Raw genomic sequence first — 22,080 nt, forward strand, 5'->3', positions numbered from 1 at the left:
AGAAGGATGACAGCCGTTGAAGTCTGCCATTTTGGTTCTTTTAAAGTGCTGTCCCTCCGTCACTATTGATCCGATTTTGAGCAATTTGTTTTTCGATGAAAGGTATTTTCCAGGAGAATAAGTTTTCCTCTAATAATTATTTCTGTTAGTTTTGAAGAATTTTTGTGAAACCGGTGGTGCAGCTGTCAGTAGGCCCCAATTTCTTTGTCCACACCGAATTACCTTTGAATAAGATTCTCAGTAGCACTTACAAATACGAGTACTCGAAAACCCTCAGCAGAATGTATACTAAGAGTTTTGTACCGAAATGTACCGTCGGAAAAGCCGAACTTTTTTTTACCGTAGGGCCTCCCCCAGGAGGGTCCCCCCGGCCATGGCCCCCTGCCCGTGGCAATATTGACGGACCCCCGGTTTCTGTGTCCCAAGTGATCAAATTAGAATGTTTCTCTACTCCTTTTAATAGTACTCGCTTAGTACAAAGAAAGTTTTGTAACCTCACGGTAGGGGAGCTACGGGGGGGGGGGTCAAAAGTGGGGGGGCTGGAGAAATATTTTCGAAAAAACGGACTTACGTACACCAAAACCCTCAGAATGTATACTATGTCGTTTTTAACGAATATATTATTTCGGGTTTAGGTCCAAAAATGGTTCAACTAAGTTTGCGAGAAAGGTATTACAATTTATTAGCACAAAGACATCTCGCCGGTTCGATACAAAGCAAGCGACTGACTAACTACAAAACTATCATGGCCGGACGCATAGTCTCAATCCACTCGGTGAGATGGTGAAACTCCCGGTTATGAGTCTACAGCAGAAAAATACCTCTCTTTACTGATAATGGGTTTCCATTTCATATATCAATGCTTACTCCTCTTTATTAGTTAAACGTTATTTCATTTTTCTCTTATGTAGGTATTTTTCAGCCAGAGCACAATTCTATGGCGTTTCACCTTTTCACATAGTTGCAAATTTACAACAAATTATCCTTTTTATTGTTTTTACTCCAACCAACAAGCCCCCTTAAAAATAATTAAATGGAGCTTAAATCTAGCACAGTATCTAATAATCAATTTTATTCTTAATTCATTATATTAGACCTTCATTCTTTGAGAGGAATACCTATTTTTCAATATATTTTTTATGCAGAATTCATGCTTCTCTTTTGGTGATCCTTTTGTGAGCACATCGGCAACCATGTGTTCTGTATTTACGTGCTGTAATTCTATAATATTTTTATTGAGCACCTCACGGACAAAGTGATGCTTGATTTCAATGTGCTTTGACCTCGCCCTGAACCCAGGATTCGATGCGAACTCAATAGCGCCATTACTGTCGCAAAATAACTTAATCTTTTCATCATAGCACAATTTTACTTTCGGAACTGATCCAAATATTTCCTGATACAGATTATGCAAAAACATAGCTTCTTTACTTGACTTAGTTAAGCTCATATATTTGGCCTCAGTTGTGGATTGGGCTATTGTTTTCTGCTTATGGCTCTCCCAAACTATAGGACCGCCACTCAGATTGTAAACATACCCTGTATAAGAGCGTCTGTCCTTTTTGTCTCCTGCCCAGTCTGCATCATTGTAACCTATGAGATTTTTGTCTTTGGAAGTGTTAAGAATTCCTTTATCCATTGTCCCCTTTATGTATCTCAATATTCTCTTAGCCTTCTTTCAAGCTGAAACTGTTGGACAATTATTAAACTGACTGAAGTAACTTACTGCATGTGGGATGTCAGGACGACTACAAACTCCCATGTACATTGAGCTTCCGATTAAATTCTGTTACGACACAGTCTCCAAAATTTCTTCCTCTATTTCAATCCCCTGTTTTCCTTTGGACTTGCTTACTTCTAGGGGAGTTTTAACAGGATTACATTCTGACATCTTAAATCTTTTGAGTAAAAACAACGCATATTTTTTTTTTTTGTGACAATGCTACTCAACTCTCATCGTCATTCCAAGAAAATTCTATTCCCAATGCATGTTTAATTCTACCCAAGTCTTTAATCTTAAATTCTAGTCATTAATGCTTCCTTTGCTGCATATTATCAAAAATTACAAAGAAATCATCGACTTGTAGAGCTATCATCATTACCGATTCTTTATACACGTCAAAGAAAATACAATTTTCCAGTTGTGATTGTTTGAGACCAAAATCAAGCAAAACTGTTTTAATTTTTATGTTCCAACCCCTTGACGCCTGTTTTAGGCCGTACAGCGTTTTTAACAATTTTCAAACTTTTCCTTTTTCAACCTCAAAACCTGACGGTTGTTGCATGAATATGACTTCCTCAAGTTCTCCATGCAAAAACGCAGTATCAATATCAATATAATGTATCTTTAATCTCTTTAGCATTGCAATCGCAAACAAGGAACGCAAAGTCCCAATTTTTATCACTAGTGAGTAAGTTTCAAAGAAGTCGATATTTTTTCGTTGACTGCATCCACAGGCAACCAGTCTCGCTTTGTATCTTCTTGGTCTACCATCTGGTCCCCTTTTTATTTTAAATACCCATTTACATTTTATGGCTGTTGCGTTCTCGGGTAATTCAGTCAATTCCCAGGCACGGTGCGCTTGAACTCACTTTAAATGCGATTTGAATATACATCAAAAATTCAAGTTGGAGGTTGTAGTGGGGTACTCCCTGATGGGTTTCTGGGCAATTTCGTAATAGGTTGTAGGAGCTCCTCGAAAAATAATCGCATTTTTGTGGTTTTTTAGGGGTAAAATAGCAAAATTGACCTTGGGGCGACAAATTAAACCCCCTCTCCCTCATTCTTGCCCCGACCGATCTGAATTTTTAGTATGTTTTCACCTGGTGTAAGATGTGACTTTTCTGAAATTTTCATGCCCATACATAATTTTTTGCCCCCGCGGCAGCGTTGCCAAGTTGCGGACTCCAAAATGTCCAATTTGATGATAAAATGAAGGTTTCGAAGTGAGATTTCCATTCAATTTCAAAAATTCAAATCGCAAGTTGTAGTAGGGTACTGCCTGATGGGTTTCTGGCCAATTTTGAAATAGAGTGTTTGAGATTTTTAAAAAATAATCGCATTTTTGTGGTTTTTTAAGGGTAAAATAGCACACTGGGCACGGGGCGGCAAATTAAACCTCTTCTCTCTCATCCTTGCCGTGACCAATCTGAACTTTTAGTATGTATTAACCTGGTATAAGATGTGACTTTTCTGAAATTTTCATGCCCAAACAAAATGTTTTGCCCCCGCGGCAGCGTTGCCAAGTTGTGGACTCAAAAATGTCCAATTTGATGATAAAATGAAGGTTTTCGAAGTGAGATTTCCATTCAATTTCAAAAATTCAAATCGCAAGTTGTAGTAGGGTACTGCCTGATGGGTTTCTGGCCAATTTTGAAATAGAGTGTTTGAGATTTTTGAAAAATAATCGCATTTTTGTGGTTTTTTAAGGGTAAAATAGCACACTGGGCACGGGGCGGCAAATTAAACCTCTTCTCTCTCATCCTTGCCGTGACCTATCTGAACTTTTAGTATGTATTAACCTGGTGTAAGATGTGACTTTTCTGAAATTTTCATGCCCAAACAAAATTTTTTGCCCCCGCGGCAGCGTTGCCAAGTTGTGGACTCAAAAAGATCGAATTTGATGATAAAATGAAGGTTTCGAGGTGTGATTTCCTCCAAAATTTCACGAAAAATTTGCAATCTGAGAGTCTTCGATAAGGAAAAGCATATTTGAACAATTTAGAGTTGCAGCGTTGCCAGCTTCACGATTTAAAATTCGTCGAAATGATCCGAATCGCGTTGCAACCTCAAGGTCCTGATTTTTATTTCGTTCAGAATTGGTCATTACGGTTCTTCTGTACTCTATGCATTTAGGTACCATGAAAATTATGCCACTACTCACTTGATGGGTGCAGCTAACTCAACAAGAGAGGCCGGATAAAGCGAAGATTCGGGGAAAAGCGAGTGGTTTGGGTTTACAGATAGTTCTCTTTACATGACACAAAATTTACAAAACATCTTTCATTTCGTTGTCTATTTTTGTTATGAATGAATTTATTTCAATAGAACTCAAAATAATTGTGATTTATTGCAAATTTTTGATTCTTTAAGTTGTTGGAGGTAATTTTCTGTATTCGAACTATCCAATACGCTGTGAGAGGAGGTTGAATTTGGGGACTTTCAAACTTTTTTGAATCATCGTTTTCCACTCATTTTATTTATGTTTCAATTTTTCATGTTTTTAAGAAAAACTTGGGGAAGGGCAAGATTTTAGATAGAATGTTCAAAGTATGACAGCAGCAGGGGTAAGGTTTGAGGGTGGGAGAGTGTTCTCAAATTCTACTTTCTGTTGATGGAGTAGATTTAAGAACTTTCTGTCAACCCAAACCGCTCGCTTTTCCCTGAATCTGCGCTTTATCCGGCCTCTCTTGTTGAGTTAGCTGCACCCATCAAGTGAGTAGTGGCATAATTTTCATGGTACCTAAATGCATAGAGTACAGAAGAACCGTAATGACCAATTCTGAACCGTAATGTTCAAATATGCTTTTCCTTATCGAAGACTCTCAGATTGCAAATTTTTCGTGAAATTTTGGAGGAAATCACACCTCGAAACCTTCATTTTATCATCAAATTCGATCTTTTTGAGTCCACAACTTGGCAACGCTGCCGCGGGGGCAAAAAATTTTGTTTGGGCATGAAAATTTCAGAAAAGTCACATCTTACACCAGGTTAATACATACTAAAAGTTCAGATAGGTCACGGCAAGGATGAGAGAGAAGAGGTTTAATTTGCCGCCCCGTGCCCAGTGTGCTATTTTACCCTTAAAAAACCACAAAAATGCGATTATTTTTCAAAAATCTCAAACACTCTATTTCAAAATTGGCCAGAAACCCATCAGGCAGTACCCTACTACAACTTGCGATTTGAATTTTTGAAATTGAATGGAAATCTCACTTCGAAAACCTTCATTTTATCATCAAATTGGACATTTTTGAGTCCACAACTTGGCAACGCTGCCGCGGGGGCAAAACATTTTGTTTGGGCATGAAAATTTCAGAAAAGTCACATCTTATACCAGGTTAATACATACTAAAAGTTCAGATTGGTCACGGCAAGGATGAGAGAGAAGAGGTTTAATTTGCCGCCCCGTGCCCAGTGTGCTATTTTACCCTTAAAAAACCACAAAAATGCGATTATTTTTTAAAAATCTCAAACACTCTATTTCAAAATTGGCCAGAAACCCATCAGGCAGTACCCTACTACAACTTGCGATTTGAATTTTTGAAATTGAATGGAAATCTCACTTCGAAACCTTCATTTTATCATCAAATTGGACATTTTGGAGTCCGCAACTTGGCAACGCTGCCGCGGGGGCAAAAAATTATGTATGGGCATGAAAATTTCAGAAAAGTCACATCTTACACCAGGTGAAAACATACTAAAAATTCAGATCGGTCGGGGCAAGAATGAGGGAGAGGGGGTTTAATTTGTCGCCCCAAGGTCTGTTTAGTATCTACTGACTTTTTTTTATTTTATAAGAAGAAAATGAGAAATGAGACATCCCTAGTGGCGTTCTAGAGGCACGCCGTTGTACTAGCACATCGCTAAGTATAACGGGAATAATGTAAAGAAAAAAAGGAAAAAGGAAAGGAAATGGCTTAAGAAGCTGAAAATACATGAGAATAAATTAAAATTTTCTTAATGAATAACTAATGAAAAGGGTCATGCTGCGAAAATGCTTACAGCGAAAGATTTCATACTGCGAATGAGCATGCAGTGTATAATGTCCATGCTACGAATTACCACGTGTAGCGAATCCTTGCTGCGAACGGCATACAGCGCATTGAAACTCCGAAGAATGTAGTAAGAGTATGGTCTTCTTACCTTGTCACCTTTCAGAGTTGAAGAAAATATATCTTTTGATGAGAGGATCTCGGAGGTGCCGTTAAAATCAAATCACGCAAATTATCGGCGATCGTAATTTGACGCGGTTGATAGCGCTCTCTATCGGTTGCCGCGCGGATGACCGCTGATTATCTGATAGCGTGGCTGCTCCCGTTAACACCCCCCACCAATTTCATGGTAATGAAATTATGAAAAAACAGAGTAAAACAGAATAAAACGCAATTTCTTTTTGCAATGAACGTAAAAAACTTGTATTATGACAAATTAAGGTTTTCTTATAGATAGTTATGTACAAGGTTTCAGAGGTTGATTCTGGCTATTAGTTTCCTCCTCACCGTCTTCTTCTTCCTCCACTACTGTATGGGGCTGCTTGGCAGTAGGACGACGTGAGCGCTTAACTTGTCCAGAGCACCGTCCTTGGGATTCGCGCCATTTAGCTGCTCGAACCATCTTCTTTATCTGCGATCGGGATGGTTTCGCAAACATGGATCGTTGGTTCCAGCTGTTGTGATGTGTCAAGTCTCGGTGTTGGAGGTACCTTAGATAGGCAGTCTCGACAGGGACAAATTGAGGCGGGTACTGAAGCGCCGGAGGTGTTGGCTGATAACTATAGCCCTTGCTCTTAGGAGATTGAGGCAAGAAAGGGTAGTAGTCCACGGTATCAGAAACTCGTGCCGAAGGCGCCGTGGAGGGTGGAGTCCTCTTTGGGGGAGGTACTCTTTTTGGTGGTGCATCCATTCTAATACTATCAAGAATGGATGTGGGTTTTTTAAGTTCCTTTGGTGACGCTAATTTTGGAATTTTCGGTAGTTTTGTATGAGCTACTCGATTTTTTGCCTTGACTGACACTATATGGCTGACTGTGGTGTCGTTGTGAAGGATTTTGGATTCGCTCTTTCTTTGTTTGAGGGGTAGAGCGTCGATCACCTTAGTGGTTAGGGGGGGGCGAGTTTTTACTCTTGCGGTGGGTTGAACCGTTGGTGGTTCCTTGTTTGTTGCCAGCTCGGCTGTTAATTCATCGTCACTAAACTTAGGGCTTGATCCAGATTGTTCTAATAGAGAATTCTCCATCGCCTCTATTTCATGTTGAGCATTAAAGTTGTCCAACAGGTTTAAATCCATCTTCCAAAATCGCGTTAGGCTCTTATCCATAATACTTAAAAAATTTTGGCTATGAAGTGGTTTTTTAAGTGGAGTGTTAAGTTTTCCAGTAATTATCCATCCAAAAATGCTGTTTAGTGCACAACCTTGTCCGTCGGAGAGAATTTTTTCCCCAGTGTATATGTATGAGAACAATTGAGCTCCTATTAATAATTGAATTTCCGCTGGAGTTCCGTAAGAAGGATCAGCCAGTTGAAGATGTTGCCATTTTTATATGGTTTCGGAGTTTACTACATGAGTTGGCAAGGCATCGGTAATGCTAGTTAGAATTTCAACCTTGGTTGTTAACTCAGGTCTTGAGCAATGGAGAGGTTTAATGGTTAAGTTAAGGTCTCCCCAGCATTTGAGCTCTTGATCACCCAAACCTGATACCTGCATCTCGACTTTGTTGAATTTCAATCCTAGCTGACTAGCACATTTTAAGGTAATGAATGATGACATTGCTGCCGAATCAATGACAGCTCGAACGGGTGAAAGTTTGCCATTAGCTGATTTGATATTTACAATAGCTGTACCAAGGATAGTTGTTTCCTTTATTGTCGGTTGATTTCCATTTTTTGATGCTAAGTTCATATTTCCGGAAGAATCATCTGAAGTTGACAAAAAACTTCCTTGAGGCTGATGTAATAATGTGTGGTGCTTTTCAGAGCAAACATGACACCTATATTTGCTTTTGCAGTCCTGTGTATTTTCGTGTGATATCGAGAGGCAATTTGGACATCGTTTAAATTCTTGGATTTTTTCTCGTCGACCTTTGACTGTTAAAGCATGGAACTTCTCACATCGATAAATAGCATGTGGAGATTTGCACAGGTCACAACTTGGATCTACGCTTTTTTCTTGATTTTTTGATCTTGATTGTTTTCCTTTTGAAGTCTCCTGATGGAAATTATTTTCAGTGGCTACAAAGTTCCGTGAGTTTCCCGATTTGTTTTGAGAAGTTTTTGCGTGAGAATCGGAGTTTGTTCTTGTAGTATAATTGTTTAACTGAGAGCATTCAGCTTGAAGAAATTTTTCAAGTTCGTCGAACTCAGGATATTTTGAAGAGTCTTCACGGGAGTCTTCAAATCTGCGCCTTAATGTGAAAGAAAGCTTGCTAATTACAATGGTTGTGAGTAACAGCGAATACGAGTTTTTATCTTTTTTTAGCGCGGTGAGCGCATTAATATGTTCTCGAACTTTAGTTAAGAGATTTGGCAATGATGCATTTTGATGTGCGTCTGGCAATTCTAAGAAACTGGTAAGGTGATGATGAACATGCCTTCTTTCGTTGTTGTATCTTATACATAACGAGTCCCAAGCGACTGAGTAATTTTCAGCCGTCAGTTCTAGGGTGCCAACGAGTTGTCTAGCTTCACCTTCCAATTTTGACAGTAAATATTGGAATTTTTCGATGTCATTTAAGTTTCGTGCCTTGTGAATACTTGCTTCAAATAGACTATAGAACGCAGACCACTCATTTATTTTTCCCGAGAATTTTGGTAATTCAAGGCGAGGTAGCTTCACGTTGTTGTTAGATGATAATCTTCCTTCAATATTTTGTGGATTTTCTCCTGAGGTGCTTGCTGCTGTTCCTTTCTTTTTTTGTAGAAATAAACGAATGTTGCGTGGCAAGAACGAGTGTGTCAAAGGCTTCTTGAGTTTTACTGATTGCCACTCTTTCCTTTTCACCAACTTTAGAATTGAATATAATAATATCATGACGAATTGAATCCATATTTTCCTGTAATTTGACTAGTCGATCCATCAAGCCTTGATATAATTCGAAATTTGAAGGTTTAATTTCGGCTTTTATTTGATTGTAAATTTTCTGGACTGTGGCGAATATATCCTGTCTTTGTAATTTCAATATTTGAAGTTTTTCAAGATTAGCCTGAAGCTCTGAGGTTGACGGTTGCGAGCGACCGCCAATTTGTGAATTTTCATCTCCAGCCATAATAGAGCAAATAAAGTTTAAATGTGACAAAGTGCAAGTTGTATACTCGAACTGTTGTATTAATAAGAATTGTTTGGTGCACTTAATGTTAGTAACTTGAGTTACCTGTGGGTAAAATTTTAGCGTGATTTTCCTATGCACTTAATGGTGGCGTAAGAAATTGCCGTGCACGAAATCCGAAACGCTGTAATGTGAAGTATTTGTCAATACTTATCACATGCATTAAATGGTGGCTTTTTAGAGTTAGCCATGCATGAATAATACCAACTGTAATGTGAATGTGAAATCACGCTACCTTCGTTTCAAGATCGAACTTGATGTGATGTGCATTGAAACTAAAGGAGAAAGTGCGATTTTTCCATGTGGTAAATGTGGCACCACTGCGGCGGTAAAATAGCGCAATCTATTTTTAAGCTCCTAAGGGCTAGTTCTCAAAATTATCACTTTTCAGGATTTTTTTTTGATCATGTCGAGGTCACCATGTTTAGTATCTACTGACTTTTTTTAATATAATAAGAAAATGAGAAATGAGACATCCCTAGTGGCGTTCTAGAGGCACGCCGTTGTACTAGCACATCGCTAAGTATAACGGGAATAATGTAAAGAAAAAAAGGAAAAAGGAAAGGAAATGGCTTAAGAAGCTGAAAATATATGAGAATAAATTAAAATTTTCTTAATGAATAACTAATAAAAAGGGTCATGCTGCGAAAATGCATACAGCGAAAGATTTCATACTGCGAATGAGCATGCAGTGTATAATGTCCATGCTACGAATTACCACGTGTAGCGAATCCTTGCTGCGAACGGCATACAGCGCATTGAAACTCCGAAGAATGTAGTAAGAGTATGGTCTTCTTACCATGTCACCTTTCAGAGTTGAAGAAAATATATCTTTTGATGAGAGGATCTCGGAGGTGCCGTTGAAATCAAATCACGCAAATTATCGGCGATCGTAATTTGACGCGGTTGATAGCGCTCTCTATCGGTTGCCGCGCGGATGACCGCTGATTATCTGATAGCGTGGCTGCTCACGTTAACAAGGTCAATTTTGCTATTTTACCCCTAAAAAACCACAAAAATGCGATTATTTTTCGAGGAGCTCCGACAACCTATTTCGAAATTGCCCAATAACTCATCAGGGAGTACCCCACTACAACCTCCAACTTGAATTTTTTATGTACATTCAAGTCGCATTTAAAGTGAGTTCAAGCGCACCGTGCAGGTTTTATTATCACTGTGCAACAAAAAAAAATGACAAAAATGTCTCCCGGACGAGATAAGGTGATCCTCATATATTTTGAGGCGCTGAATCCGAATATGACCTCCGTTTTTTCCCATCACCCTCCAGTTTTCCGGAAAAGTCGATTTTACCCGGAAAAATGGCCATTTTCGGGCATTTTTGGTGTTTTTGCGACTATTACCCCCTGCAGAATGTAGGTAAAATTTTTCTCCGGTGCGAGAAACGGCACTGCCGATGTATTTTGAGCCGCTGAGTCCGAAAATGACCTCCGTTTTTTCCCATCACCCTCCAGTTTTCCGGAAAAGCGACTTTTCCCCCGGAAAATGAGCAAATTTGAAGTATATTTGTCATGCATGCAGTTTATTTGTATAAATTTTTCTGGACCCGTAGTACAGTCATTCTTATGTATTTTAAGCCGCTGAATCCGAATATGACCTCGGTTTTTTTCCATCACCCCCCAATTTTCCGGCAAAGTCGATTTTTCCGAGCCTAAATTTGTGTATAAGTTTTCCCGGACTCAAAGGGGATCAAAAATATATTTTAAACGTGTCCGCGACGTGCGATACATCGAGTCTTATGTATTTTGACTCGCTGAACCCGAATATGATCTTGGATTTATCCGATCACCCACGATTTTCCTTCGAAAACTACCTTTTTCGGTGTTTTTTGGACGATTTTCCTGTTGTGAGGAGTCTAAGAAATTTTCTGAGATCCTCTCTAGGTCTCTTCTGCTATATTAAGAGCAGCTGAATCCAAATTTGACCTCTATTCATCTCTGACAACCCCCCGTTTTCTAGTAAGTCCGATTTTTCCGGGAAAAAAGCTTTTCCGAACCGTCCCCACCTCCAGGGAAATTTGAAAATTTTTCCGCACGTGTGATACATCGATTCCTATGTAATTTGAGCTGGCAAACCCGAATATGACCTCAGAAATTCGATATCAACCACCATTTGTACGGAAAACTCGATTTTTTGGGAAAACTGGGTATTTTTGACTGGAGGTGGGGACGGTTCGGAAAAGCTTTTTTCCCGGAAAAATCGGACTTACTAGAAAACGGGGGGTTGTCAGAGATGAATAGAGGTCAAATTTGGATTCAGCTGCTCTTAATATAGCAGAAGAGACCTAGAGAGGATCTCAGAAAATTTCTTAGACTCCTCACAACAGGAAAATCGTCCAAAAAACACCGAAAAAGGTAGTTTTCGAAGGAAAATCGTGGGTGATCGGATAAATCCAAGATCATATTCGGGTTCAGCGAGTCAAAATACATAAGACTCGATGTATCGCACGTCGCGGACACGTTTAAAATATATTTTTGATCCCCTTTGAGTCCGGGAAAACTTATACACAAATTTAGGCTCGGAAAAATCGACTTTGCCGGAAAATTGGGGGGTGATGGAAAAAAACCGAGGTCATATTCGGATTCAGCGGCTTAAAATACATAAGAATGACTGTACTACGGGTCCAGAAAAATTTATACAAATAAACTGCATGCATGACAAATATACTTCAAATTTGCTCATTTTCCGGGGGAAAAGTCGCTTTTCCGGAAAACTGGAGGGTGATGGGAAAAAACGGAGGTCATTTTCGGACTCAGCGGCTCAAAATACATCGGCAGTGCCGTTTCTCGCACCGGAGAAAAATTTTACCTACATTCTGCAGGGGGTAATAGTCGCAAAAACACCAAAAATGCCCGAAAATGGCCATTTTTCCGGGTAAAATCGACTTTTCCGGAAAACTGGAGGGTGATGGGAAAAAACGGAGGTCATATTCGGATTCAGCGCCTCAAAATATATGAGGATCACCTTATCTCGTCCGGGAGACATTTTTGTCATTTTTTTTTGTTGCACAGTGTATCTAACAGGGATTGGTACTCAGCTTGCATGGCAGCCCGCCATTCATTTGATTGTAGAGCCTCCGCAACACTGCTTGGCCTCTCTGGGTCGAGTATCTCGTTCGCAAGGAGCAGGGTCTCAGGTTCAGGATATCGCACGGGCATGCGTCGCTCATGCACAGGATGCTCCCTTTGCTCCAATTTTGAGTCACCAGGGTTAAAGACTGATCTTGATGGATTCCAGTCCGAGTCACCGCTGTCACTATCTACGTCAGGTGTCCCCCACGAATCTGCATTCGAATCGTTCAGCTGATTATCCGCGTCCCCTTGCGCTCCTTCCTGGTCGTTAACGCTACTGTCCTCGATTATTACTTCACCACTCGCGTCATCGGGTTCGGGTTTTAAAATTCCGCCCGTCTCGATACTTTCGACTATGCAAACGTTACGCGCCCGTATTATTTTCTGCTCGACCGAGTCGTACAACCGATATCCATTCGGTGCGTATCCCACAAACACTAGCTTTTGGCCACGATCGTCAAGTTTCTTCTAGTAGCCGGTATTCTTCGCGTACGCGTCACTCCTGAAAATTCTTATGTTCGCCAAGTTTGGCTTTATATTCCATCATTTTTCGAATGGAGTCTCGTTCATTCCCCTTCAAGTATGTAGCCGCTAAAACCGCCTCACCCCAGATTTGTTTTCCAACACCACTGTCCTGAATCGTCGCACGCGCTTTTGTCGTGATTGTTAAATTTTTACGCTCCGACGTGCCGTTAAGTTCCGGGCAAAACGGAATAGAGTAGTCGAGCTCCAATCCTCGGTCTTTGCATCAGTTTCTGAATGCGCCGCTCGTGAATTCTCCTCCGTTATCCAAACGTAGTTTTATGCTCTTGGTCTTCTGCTGCACCTCCAGTCTTATTATCATGTTCTGTAACTCTTCATCTGCTTAACTTTTGTTCCCGAGTAATTCCGTTACAGTGAACCCCGAAAAATCGTCCGTCAACGTTATAAAATACGATTTTCCATTAAAGGTTTTTGGTTCGATAGGTCCGCACAGGTCGCTGTGCAATATCTGGAGTTTTTCAGTTGCTTTCATTCTCGCACTTTTACTAGGCAATTTCGACAAATTCGATTTTAAACAGACATCGCAGTCTTTGCACTCTTGCACAATATAGCTTTTTTATTTAATCTAACTCCGCCCGCTATTTTTTCAAGCACTTTAAGATTGGCACCGCCAAGATGACCCATTCGCCTGTGCCAGTCAGGTTTTAAAGTTATCACTGACAGCGTTCCTTCTTTAGGTTTTTTAATGGCCAAATTTACCGTGAACAATCCGCCCTCAATACGATATCCACGTAGAACTATCTTTCCTGCCATTTTTATTATTACTTCGTTTTCTTCGAAAAACTCTTGCTCGCCGGATTTCACTACCACGTTTACCGAAAATAAGTTCGCGCACACTTCCGGTGAGTAGAGTACATCACGAAGGCTACACTCTTCAGCCACGATTGTTCCCTTTTTCACAATTTTTAAGTAGTACCCCGCTTTTGCACTGGGCACCGTTTGGTCCCACGGCTCCGCCGAAGATAACCATTCTTCCATGTAAGTCATGTGACTTGTTCAGCCTGAGGCAGGGGTCGAGAGGGAATTGAAATTAATTTGATCGCCCTCTGAGTTCGCGAACGACCAAGCGTCGCTTTTCGATCGCGATACTCGATCAAGAGGCCAGAGCAGGTAAAAGAATTTCGGATCCTGAATCCCGAACTCAGAGGCGAATGGGGCGATTATTGTTTTCGTTCGAAGAACGAGAGGCAATGCGCGGGCCAACTGGTTAGTTCCCGAGATGGGATATAATTTCTGGCCGCATTGGCATCCCCTCGTAAGACAGGAGGGAATTAAAACCCGATCTCGATTGCCCTCCTCGAAAGACGCACACGGGGCTTCCGATCGAATTGATCTGGATCGGCTGCGTTTTTGCCCGCAAAGGCACTGGACTTTACCCCCGGATTCTTTCCTCCACTGCTAGTCCGCACACGCTGGACCGCGACAGCCGATCACTCCTTCCTTTCACTTTGGCATTGTGATCATGCGTTCTCCCCTTTTACTTTCGTCCTCTACCCTGGCTATTTTTCGCCTGTCATGTTTCGTGCGTAAACTGTGGGCTTGTCACTTTCTGACTTCTGCACGTCCAAACATCTATTCCTTATAGCTGATCAGTACATGTAATGTCCATATTTCTTCTACTTTTGTTAGGGTACTGTAGAGTAGGCTTTCTGCGCATTTTCAGCTCATTTGAAAAATTACGGCATAATAGAGCAGGAATTTGGCTCATATTTTTTTTTTTTTTTAACTAAAGCTTCGAGGACCTTAGAGGAGTTCTTAGGATCTAAGAGGACTAATCCTCTTAGATTTTTAGAGCTATTTTATTTGAATTGCATTCTGCAAAAAGGAATCAAGAGCATTCCAATATTGCTGGGATTGTGCAACTTACATTCTTTGATAACAAATCACTGAAATCATGCAAGAAATTAAATTTACAAGCGTAATTTTTGGCTTGAATTTATAGTTTATTGGGAATGAAGATAAAACTTATTTAGGTGATCAGTTTATATTTGTAAGGTGAAAATAGTTGCGCAATCTTAGCAACATGGAATGCTTGTGGTTCTCTCTTGCAAAATGCAATCCATTTAAAGCAACATGAACAATTGAACACCTCTGAAAATTGAACAAGCTGTACATCTTGGAGCATTACTTTTGAAAGATAAGGAATATTTTTATTTTTATAGTCTTGTTTTTCATTACCTTAATATTCTTTCAGGTTCTTTCAGACTTTCATCATTTATGTAAAATCACCTAATACGAGTACAGACCTACTAATGCCACAAGTTGTAGAGTATCAAATTCTGATTATGTTTTTATTAAAAAATAACTCTCTACCTTCCCTAGAACTGAGGTTACATTGGTTCCATGATCAATAAATTCACAATAAGTGAAGTTTTCAGTCGCGACCGATAAAGAAAATGTATGCTAATTAATTTTGATAAGCAAGCAACTTTGAAAAAATATTGAAAAAATTTCAGGAGCTCTTAGAAAGTGAATAGGTACATCGTTCATTTTACCAGAATTCAAGTAACAATATGAATACACAATTTGAAAAAAAAAATGAAAAAATGAGTTTTGAAACTAGACTCTCATCTTAAGCACTGTGATATAGGTTTCCCCTTCAAAGTTACAGCTACAACACGATTTGTGCTATGAAAATTACTGAAGTTCTTTTTGAATCAAGGTACTAACGTTTTTATTTAGGATTGATCTTGGTTTAAGTATATGCTGCATTGCGTTTTCACAAGTTTTATTTATTTTTAACACACACACCAGGGGGTCCGCCCCTGGCCGCTGGAAAATTTAGGGGTTGAAATTTAAACGTCGTCAATATTAAAAACTGCAACTGCAACATTGAAAATTTCAACTTTTTTACAATGAGGGGGTCAGATGTTGTAAAATAATTGAAATTTTCTTGCAAAAAAGTTGAAATCATCTGGAAATTTTTTTTCATTTAAATTGAAATTTTTTCGTTGCAAAATGCTACTTGGGATGTACACATATATGTAATTTAACGTATTTTCTTTTTTTAAAAATTCTGTACGAGCGCAACAACGTTTCTGAATGCATCTATGAGAGCTCTTGGTTGAATACTATCGGATAAAAATGACGGAACACACCCTAGTGTTCCTAATTTAGGTTAAAAGACGTGTTTTCTTCGGCAACCTTGGGCTGCGTAGGTCGGCTCTGGCAACGCATTTTCGGCGCAGGATTTACGTTGGTAAGAGTGGTTGTAAGACAATGAAAAAAATACGTGCATCTGCAGCACACGCCATACTTTATTTTAGGTGATAAAAGGAAATATTAGATGCAAAATGGGTTTGTAATAAATCGATTTAAAATCGAATAACATATGTGTGATCTCATGCAACTAACTCTGAAAATGAAAATAACAAGTTACATATATGTCATTCCACGCAACCGATTGTGCGGCCAATTAAATAAGTATATGACTAAAATTTACTTATAATTTGATTTATGCTGGCAAAAACAGTATTCTTCTAATATCAAATCTTTTCTAAGACTAATATTTTCTTTTTTTTTCAATGAAATGTACTTAAGCATGTTTTTCACATAACATCTCTTTTCTAGGGCTATCACCAAAGCTGCATAGAATCACATATATGTAACTTCTCCTTTTATTTTTTTTATCAAAGTTGCAGGGACCTACATGTAACTACCACTTAGGGGGGCAATCTGGAGTCAGGAAGAGCCTCCTCCCGCCGCCCCCCCTCCCAAAAAAAATAATTGGGACTCTATTTTTTTCAAAGATCTTTAGGCAGAACAATTTTTATATCTAAATTTGTGATCCAAAATTAATTCACGCCATAGAGGGTTAAGAGACTGTAAGCTTGAAAAAAAATTAGAGAGTCTGAACTTTGTATTTTCACTTGGTACTAATGTAAAAGTGGGAACATCAGAGAATGCAACATTTTTCTCGTTTCTAGGGCTCTTTCCCGGATTTCCTTCGCTTTTCATGATTTTTCCTGCTTTTCAATCCGTTCTGTCCAAAGAAGGGCCGAGAGATGCTTGCTATATTCAGGGAAAACACTTTTAACACAGCGAGAGAACTCCTGAAAATCGTGGAACTTCGGGCGAGTAGGAAGCATACGCATTTCTTGGCTAAAATGTGCAAAATTTATATTTTGGATAAATCATTTTTGAATGTGCAAGTTGAAAGGGGGAAAAATTCAGGAGATAATTTTTTCACCGAAAATATATTACACTTCATCAGAATCGATAATGTTAAACCATCATTAAAGTGGAAATTGATAATTATTAAATTTGTGCAACCGATCTCACATAACAGTCAAAAAACCAGTCATGGTAAGCCAACTTCACGCCCCAAAACCATTTTTTTTTACTTTTCTAAAGATGAACTTTTGATGAAAGCAAGAGTGCTTTGCGGTTAATATTTTATGGTTTAATATTTCATTCAATATCCAAAGAGATTTTTCAAATCTGTTGAACATATGAATTTAAACCTAACAGGGGAGTTTTCCCTACATTAGTAATTGTAAATGAAAGCTTACGGACAAGACTCTGATTTGGCAGTCTACAATCTAGAACGGCATGTCCACAGGAGTCGATACGAGCACCACCATAGCCCAGAACCATCGCTTTGCTTTGTAGGAGGACGGTTGAAGAGTTTTTGACTTGATCAAAAATGCAGCGTGGCAGAATATTGACCTCAGCTCCGGTGTCCAATTTGAAGTTCACAGTTTGGCCATTGACAATGATGTTTTCCATCCAGCATCTATCAGGAGTCGTTACGCTATGGATGTTGATTTCATCAGGGGTAGCAGGACCGATACGAACGTTAACTTCTTTGGATTGTGACGAACTGTTCGACTCATTCTCTTTCGAAACTGAGAAGATTAAAGTTATCGACTAGTGGTGACTGACACGGTTGTATCATTGAGATTTCAGAAATATACAGGTAATCACTAGCGTTAATATTTTCCGAACGACCGCACGATCTGGATTGAACATTTTAAAGCTGACTCGGGTCACTAATGGATGATCAATGACCACACTGATTTTGTAAGTTAACTTGATCAGCCGTTTTGGGAATAGGTTCAGAGCCACTTGAACTTTTAGGTTTGGACCGGCATTTGTTGGGAAAATGATTTAGCCGTTGACACAAGGTGCACTTTTGACCGTACGCTGGACACTGGCGAATATGATGCTTGTAACCGCAATTCCGACAATTGAATTGCTTGGCTGAAGACTGTTGTTGATGACTACTTGGAGTCGGCGTTGTTGTAGAGACGTTTGGTTGACTTCTACGATTGTTGACTGAATCGATAGCAGTAGTCTTTGACGCGTCACTGGCCATTTCGTTGGCTCGGAGTTTACCGGTTTCGACCGAACGACACAATTTAACAACTTTCTCGAATTCGTAGTCTTCACCAAGCAACCGTTCGCGAAGAATTTGATTGTTAATGCCGATAATGATTCGATCCCGAATGAGTGACATTTTGAGATCTTTGAAATTGCAATGTTCGGACAGTTTTTTAAGAGCGAGAAGAAAAGTTTCGAAATCTTCACCCTCTTTTTGAACTCTCGTAAAAAACTGATACCGCGAAAACACTTCATTCGATATCGGTTTGACATAATCATCAAGAGCGGAAGTGAGTTTCGCCACAGTGTCGGCTTTGTCGTCAGCCAGATCAAGAGAGTTGATGAGCTCCTCTGCTTCGGTGCCGATTAGGTTCAAAAAGATCGCTTTTTGAACAGCTGCTTCCTTCTTACTGATTTCAGCTCCCACACTGTAGTTGGTCCACTGCCTCTTGAACTTTTCCCAATTCTTTAGGATGTCTTCGTTCACCTCAAAAAAGGAACCACAGTAAGAACTCATCAAGTGAGAACTTTGTTTAATGGGGTGATTATAATCATTTCTATAATGATTTCTTTTGAATAAAATCTTGATATAAAGGGGAGAGCGCAAAGAACCATTCTTGCTACATAAAAAGCAACATTTGTCACTAAAAGATTAGTTCTGGTTGAATATATTTTTCGTAGATCTTGTGTATTTCTATTAGAAATGGCTTGATGAGAAACTCCATCACGAAAAAACACGTAAAGAATTGCAAGGAGCAATAGAAATTCCACGATTAGCGAGGAATATTTTAATTTTCTTGAGTTCTGCGATTGGCGAGGAACTGAAGAGGAATTTAACACATTTGAAGGAAAGTCCACGACATTTGGTCACAAACAAGACATCGAAATAAGCACTAAGAGATCCAAGATTAGCGAGGAAAGAAAAGTCCATGACATTTGGTCACGACAAGACATCGAAATAAGCACTAAGAAATCCAAGATTAGCGAGGAATAGGTAATTTCCGAAGACCGAACGCGTTAAAATTGATTAAAACATTTCGAACTTAATCGATATTCTAAAATTTGTTAAAAGAAGAATTGGTGCTACGAACACGACATTAAAAAATTGTGTTGCACTATGCCATTTTAGGCCACGGATTGGCGTGGTCGGGCCGCCGTGTCGCCACTTATCCTGCTGCTTGGCACGAATCCGTTTTCCTTCCTTGTTTATCCTCGTCGCTATGGTTCAAGATGAAAGGGTGGTTGCACACAAGAACGGAACACTGGATTGAGACTAAGGCATTTTAGTAGAAAATGCAAGAAATGCAAATATTCAACAGTCACAAATACAGGACATGATCACAAGCAAGCAAGAGCAAGAATGGCGAATGCCTCGTTGATGGATGACGACCGTCGGTGAGAGACGATGGGTATTGACGTCATGATGACATGACATCACTATCCAACAATAAAAATTCACGATCGTGAAACGGGTTTACCGCAGGGAACGGATATTGAATTTCTTGAGGCTTATTCAATTTTAAAAAAAAATTTCTTAAATATTATTAGACAACATTACATTGTTTTATTTTAAACAAATGTTTTGATTCCTAATTACTCAATCTACAAAATATTGCTTTCAATTGATTCGACCATAATATCAATGATCATTGTGATCAAGACGTATTTTTTAATGTTATTTACCCGTCGCTTTTACAGTGCTCCCGGCGGGCGCTTTGCTACACCTAATCGCCATCCTTGTCTATCGGAACAGAGGTCATCTGGTAAATAGATCCTCGTATTTTCATTTTGAATGCCACCTATCTAAGATTTTGCTGGGCGTCTCCTATACATTTCCTTCCAAGAGGAAACCATTTTAGTACCTCCTCAGGCAGTTTTTCATCCACCATTCGTTAAATATGACCATACCAGATAACCTGATTTTTTTACCCGTAAAAAAACTAAAAATTTAAATTTTCCCAAATTTAGTCAAAAGAGGAGGGTGTAAATTTGAATAAATGCAACTTCCCCCATTCGTAACTTTATCGCGAAAGCCTGGGCAGATCTTAGATTTTGCCCGCAAAATCAAGCGTATGCAACCCGGCACTCCGCAGAGTTAAAGTAGTTGCATGTTTGGCCTGAACCCAACTTCGTACATAAGTATATTCATAGATTATGATATGCTCCTCGGAATATTCAAATATCGAGGGTATATTTCGGGAAGGCATCTTAGTTAGTTTATATACCGTCATTTTGTTTGTGATGAGTTTTCTTTTTTAACTGAGAAGCCCTCAGGATATTAGGACACAGGATATTCTCGGATATTTCCAATCCAAAGAGAGTAAAGGAAATGAATTTGAAAACAACTGAAAATCGAGTTACTTTAATTAATTTTTTGATAGATGGGTCCCTTGCATAAACGGTATCCTGCCGTTACTCACTCAGCTGTGCATTTAGAAAATGGAGAGAGGATATACTTCAATGAGTCAAATTTCAAACATAAAATTACGACGCCGCCTAGAACAACGTTGACGGCTTTCTTTGATCTATGCAAGTGTGACAACTTCGCTAAAACTTCATTTTACGCTGATGTTCCCTGCTATTATACTTGGTACAGAATAAAAAAAGAATGGAATCGGCGGAAGCTAGGTACACCCGTTAAGAGGCCGCCTTTTGTGATTAAGGACGATGCAATCGGACGCGTGTACACTGTGAATGTTAAAAATTTTGATTGCTTTTGTCTCAGAATGTTGTTGCATCATATTAAAGGCCCCACAAACTTTAAAGATCTTTTAACCATAGACAATCAAGAATTTAGATGTTATGAAGACGCATGGGAACACTTGGGACTCCTTCAACAAAACGATCATTGGGATGCAACTATTCAGCAAGCAATCATGTGCCGTTCCCCTCATCAAAAAAGAGAACTATTTGGTTTGCTTATAACTTCTTGCGGTCTTAATCATCCTGCAGAATTTTGGGAAAAATACAAAAAAGAATTTTCAGAAGATATCCTCTATAAATATAAAAAAATCGATGGAAACCTTACTTACTGCGATCTCATTTGTAATGAGGCTTTAATTTTAATTGAAGACAAAATAATGTCAATTGATGGTAAGAAATCGAGTGAATATGGTTTACCGGAGACTCAACGAGCGAGTAATGATAGAGTTGACCATCTTTTTAAAGACGTGTGCGAACATGATATTTCGGAATTAAAAGATTTTTTTTCAAATATTACATTAAGACCTGATGAGGCAAAAGTTTTTGAGACTGTCTCTGAATTAATTGAAAAAAAAGAAGGTGCTCTCCTGTTCCTGGACGCGCCAGGCGGAACGGGAAAAACCAACGTTTTGAACTATATTTTGGCGAAACTACGGATCAAAAAAGAAATCGCAATAGCAGTTGCATCCTCAGGGATAGCAGCCACCCTTCTAAAAGGTGGAAAGACTGCCCATTCTATGCTAAACTTACCTATCAACATAGCACACATCGAAACACCTATGTGTATTATTAGAAAAAATAGTAGTCGGCACAAGTTATTACGCAGATGCAAGGTATTGGTTTGGGACGAAATAACAATGTCGCATAAAAAAAGCGTAGAAGCTCTAAATCAAACTTTATAAGATCTGCGAAATAGTTCAGATCTCATGGGAAGATTGGTAGTATTATTAGCTGGCGATTTTCATCAGATTTTACCGGTTGTCCCTGGAGGCACTGCTGCCGATGAGATAAAAGCTTGCATTAAATCATCAGTGCTATGGAAAAATGTTATCAAATTAACCTAGAAAACTAACATGAGAGTATTACTCGAAAAAGACGAAGACAGTGAATCATTCTCAGAAGACTTGCTGAAAATCGGTGAGGACGAAATTGAGATTGTTAGAGACGGGAAAATTGACTTATCGAGGATATTTTACAATATTCTTGAAAAGGAGGACAATTTAATTGATACAGTTTATCCTGATTTAGAACAGAATTATTTATATGATGAATGGTTGCATCAACGACCTATCTTAGCTCCCGAAAATTCGGTAGTAAATGACGTCAACAAATCAATTTTACAACGAATACCAGAGAAAGCCATAATATATTCATCCATA

At 39.1% G+C, this 22,080-nt stretch overlaps 1 protein-coding gene across 1 annotated transcript in view; it reads left to right on the forward strand.

Moving 5' to 3' along the window:
* Pez (protein tyrosine phosphatase non-receptor pez) overlaps nucleotides 1-22,080 on the forward strand; it is a 272,376-nt gene that overhangs the window by 40,593 nt on the left and 209,703 nt on the right. The window lies entirely within an intron of this gene.

The sequence above is a fragment of the Bemisia tabaci genome, chromosome 2 (assembly GCF_918797505.1).
Source record: "Bemisia tabaci chromosome 2, PGI_BMITA_v3".
Taxonomy (NCBI): Eukaryota; Metazoa; Arthropoda; class Insecta; order Hemiptera; family Aleyrodidae; genus Bemisia; species Bemisia tabaci.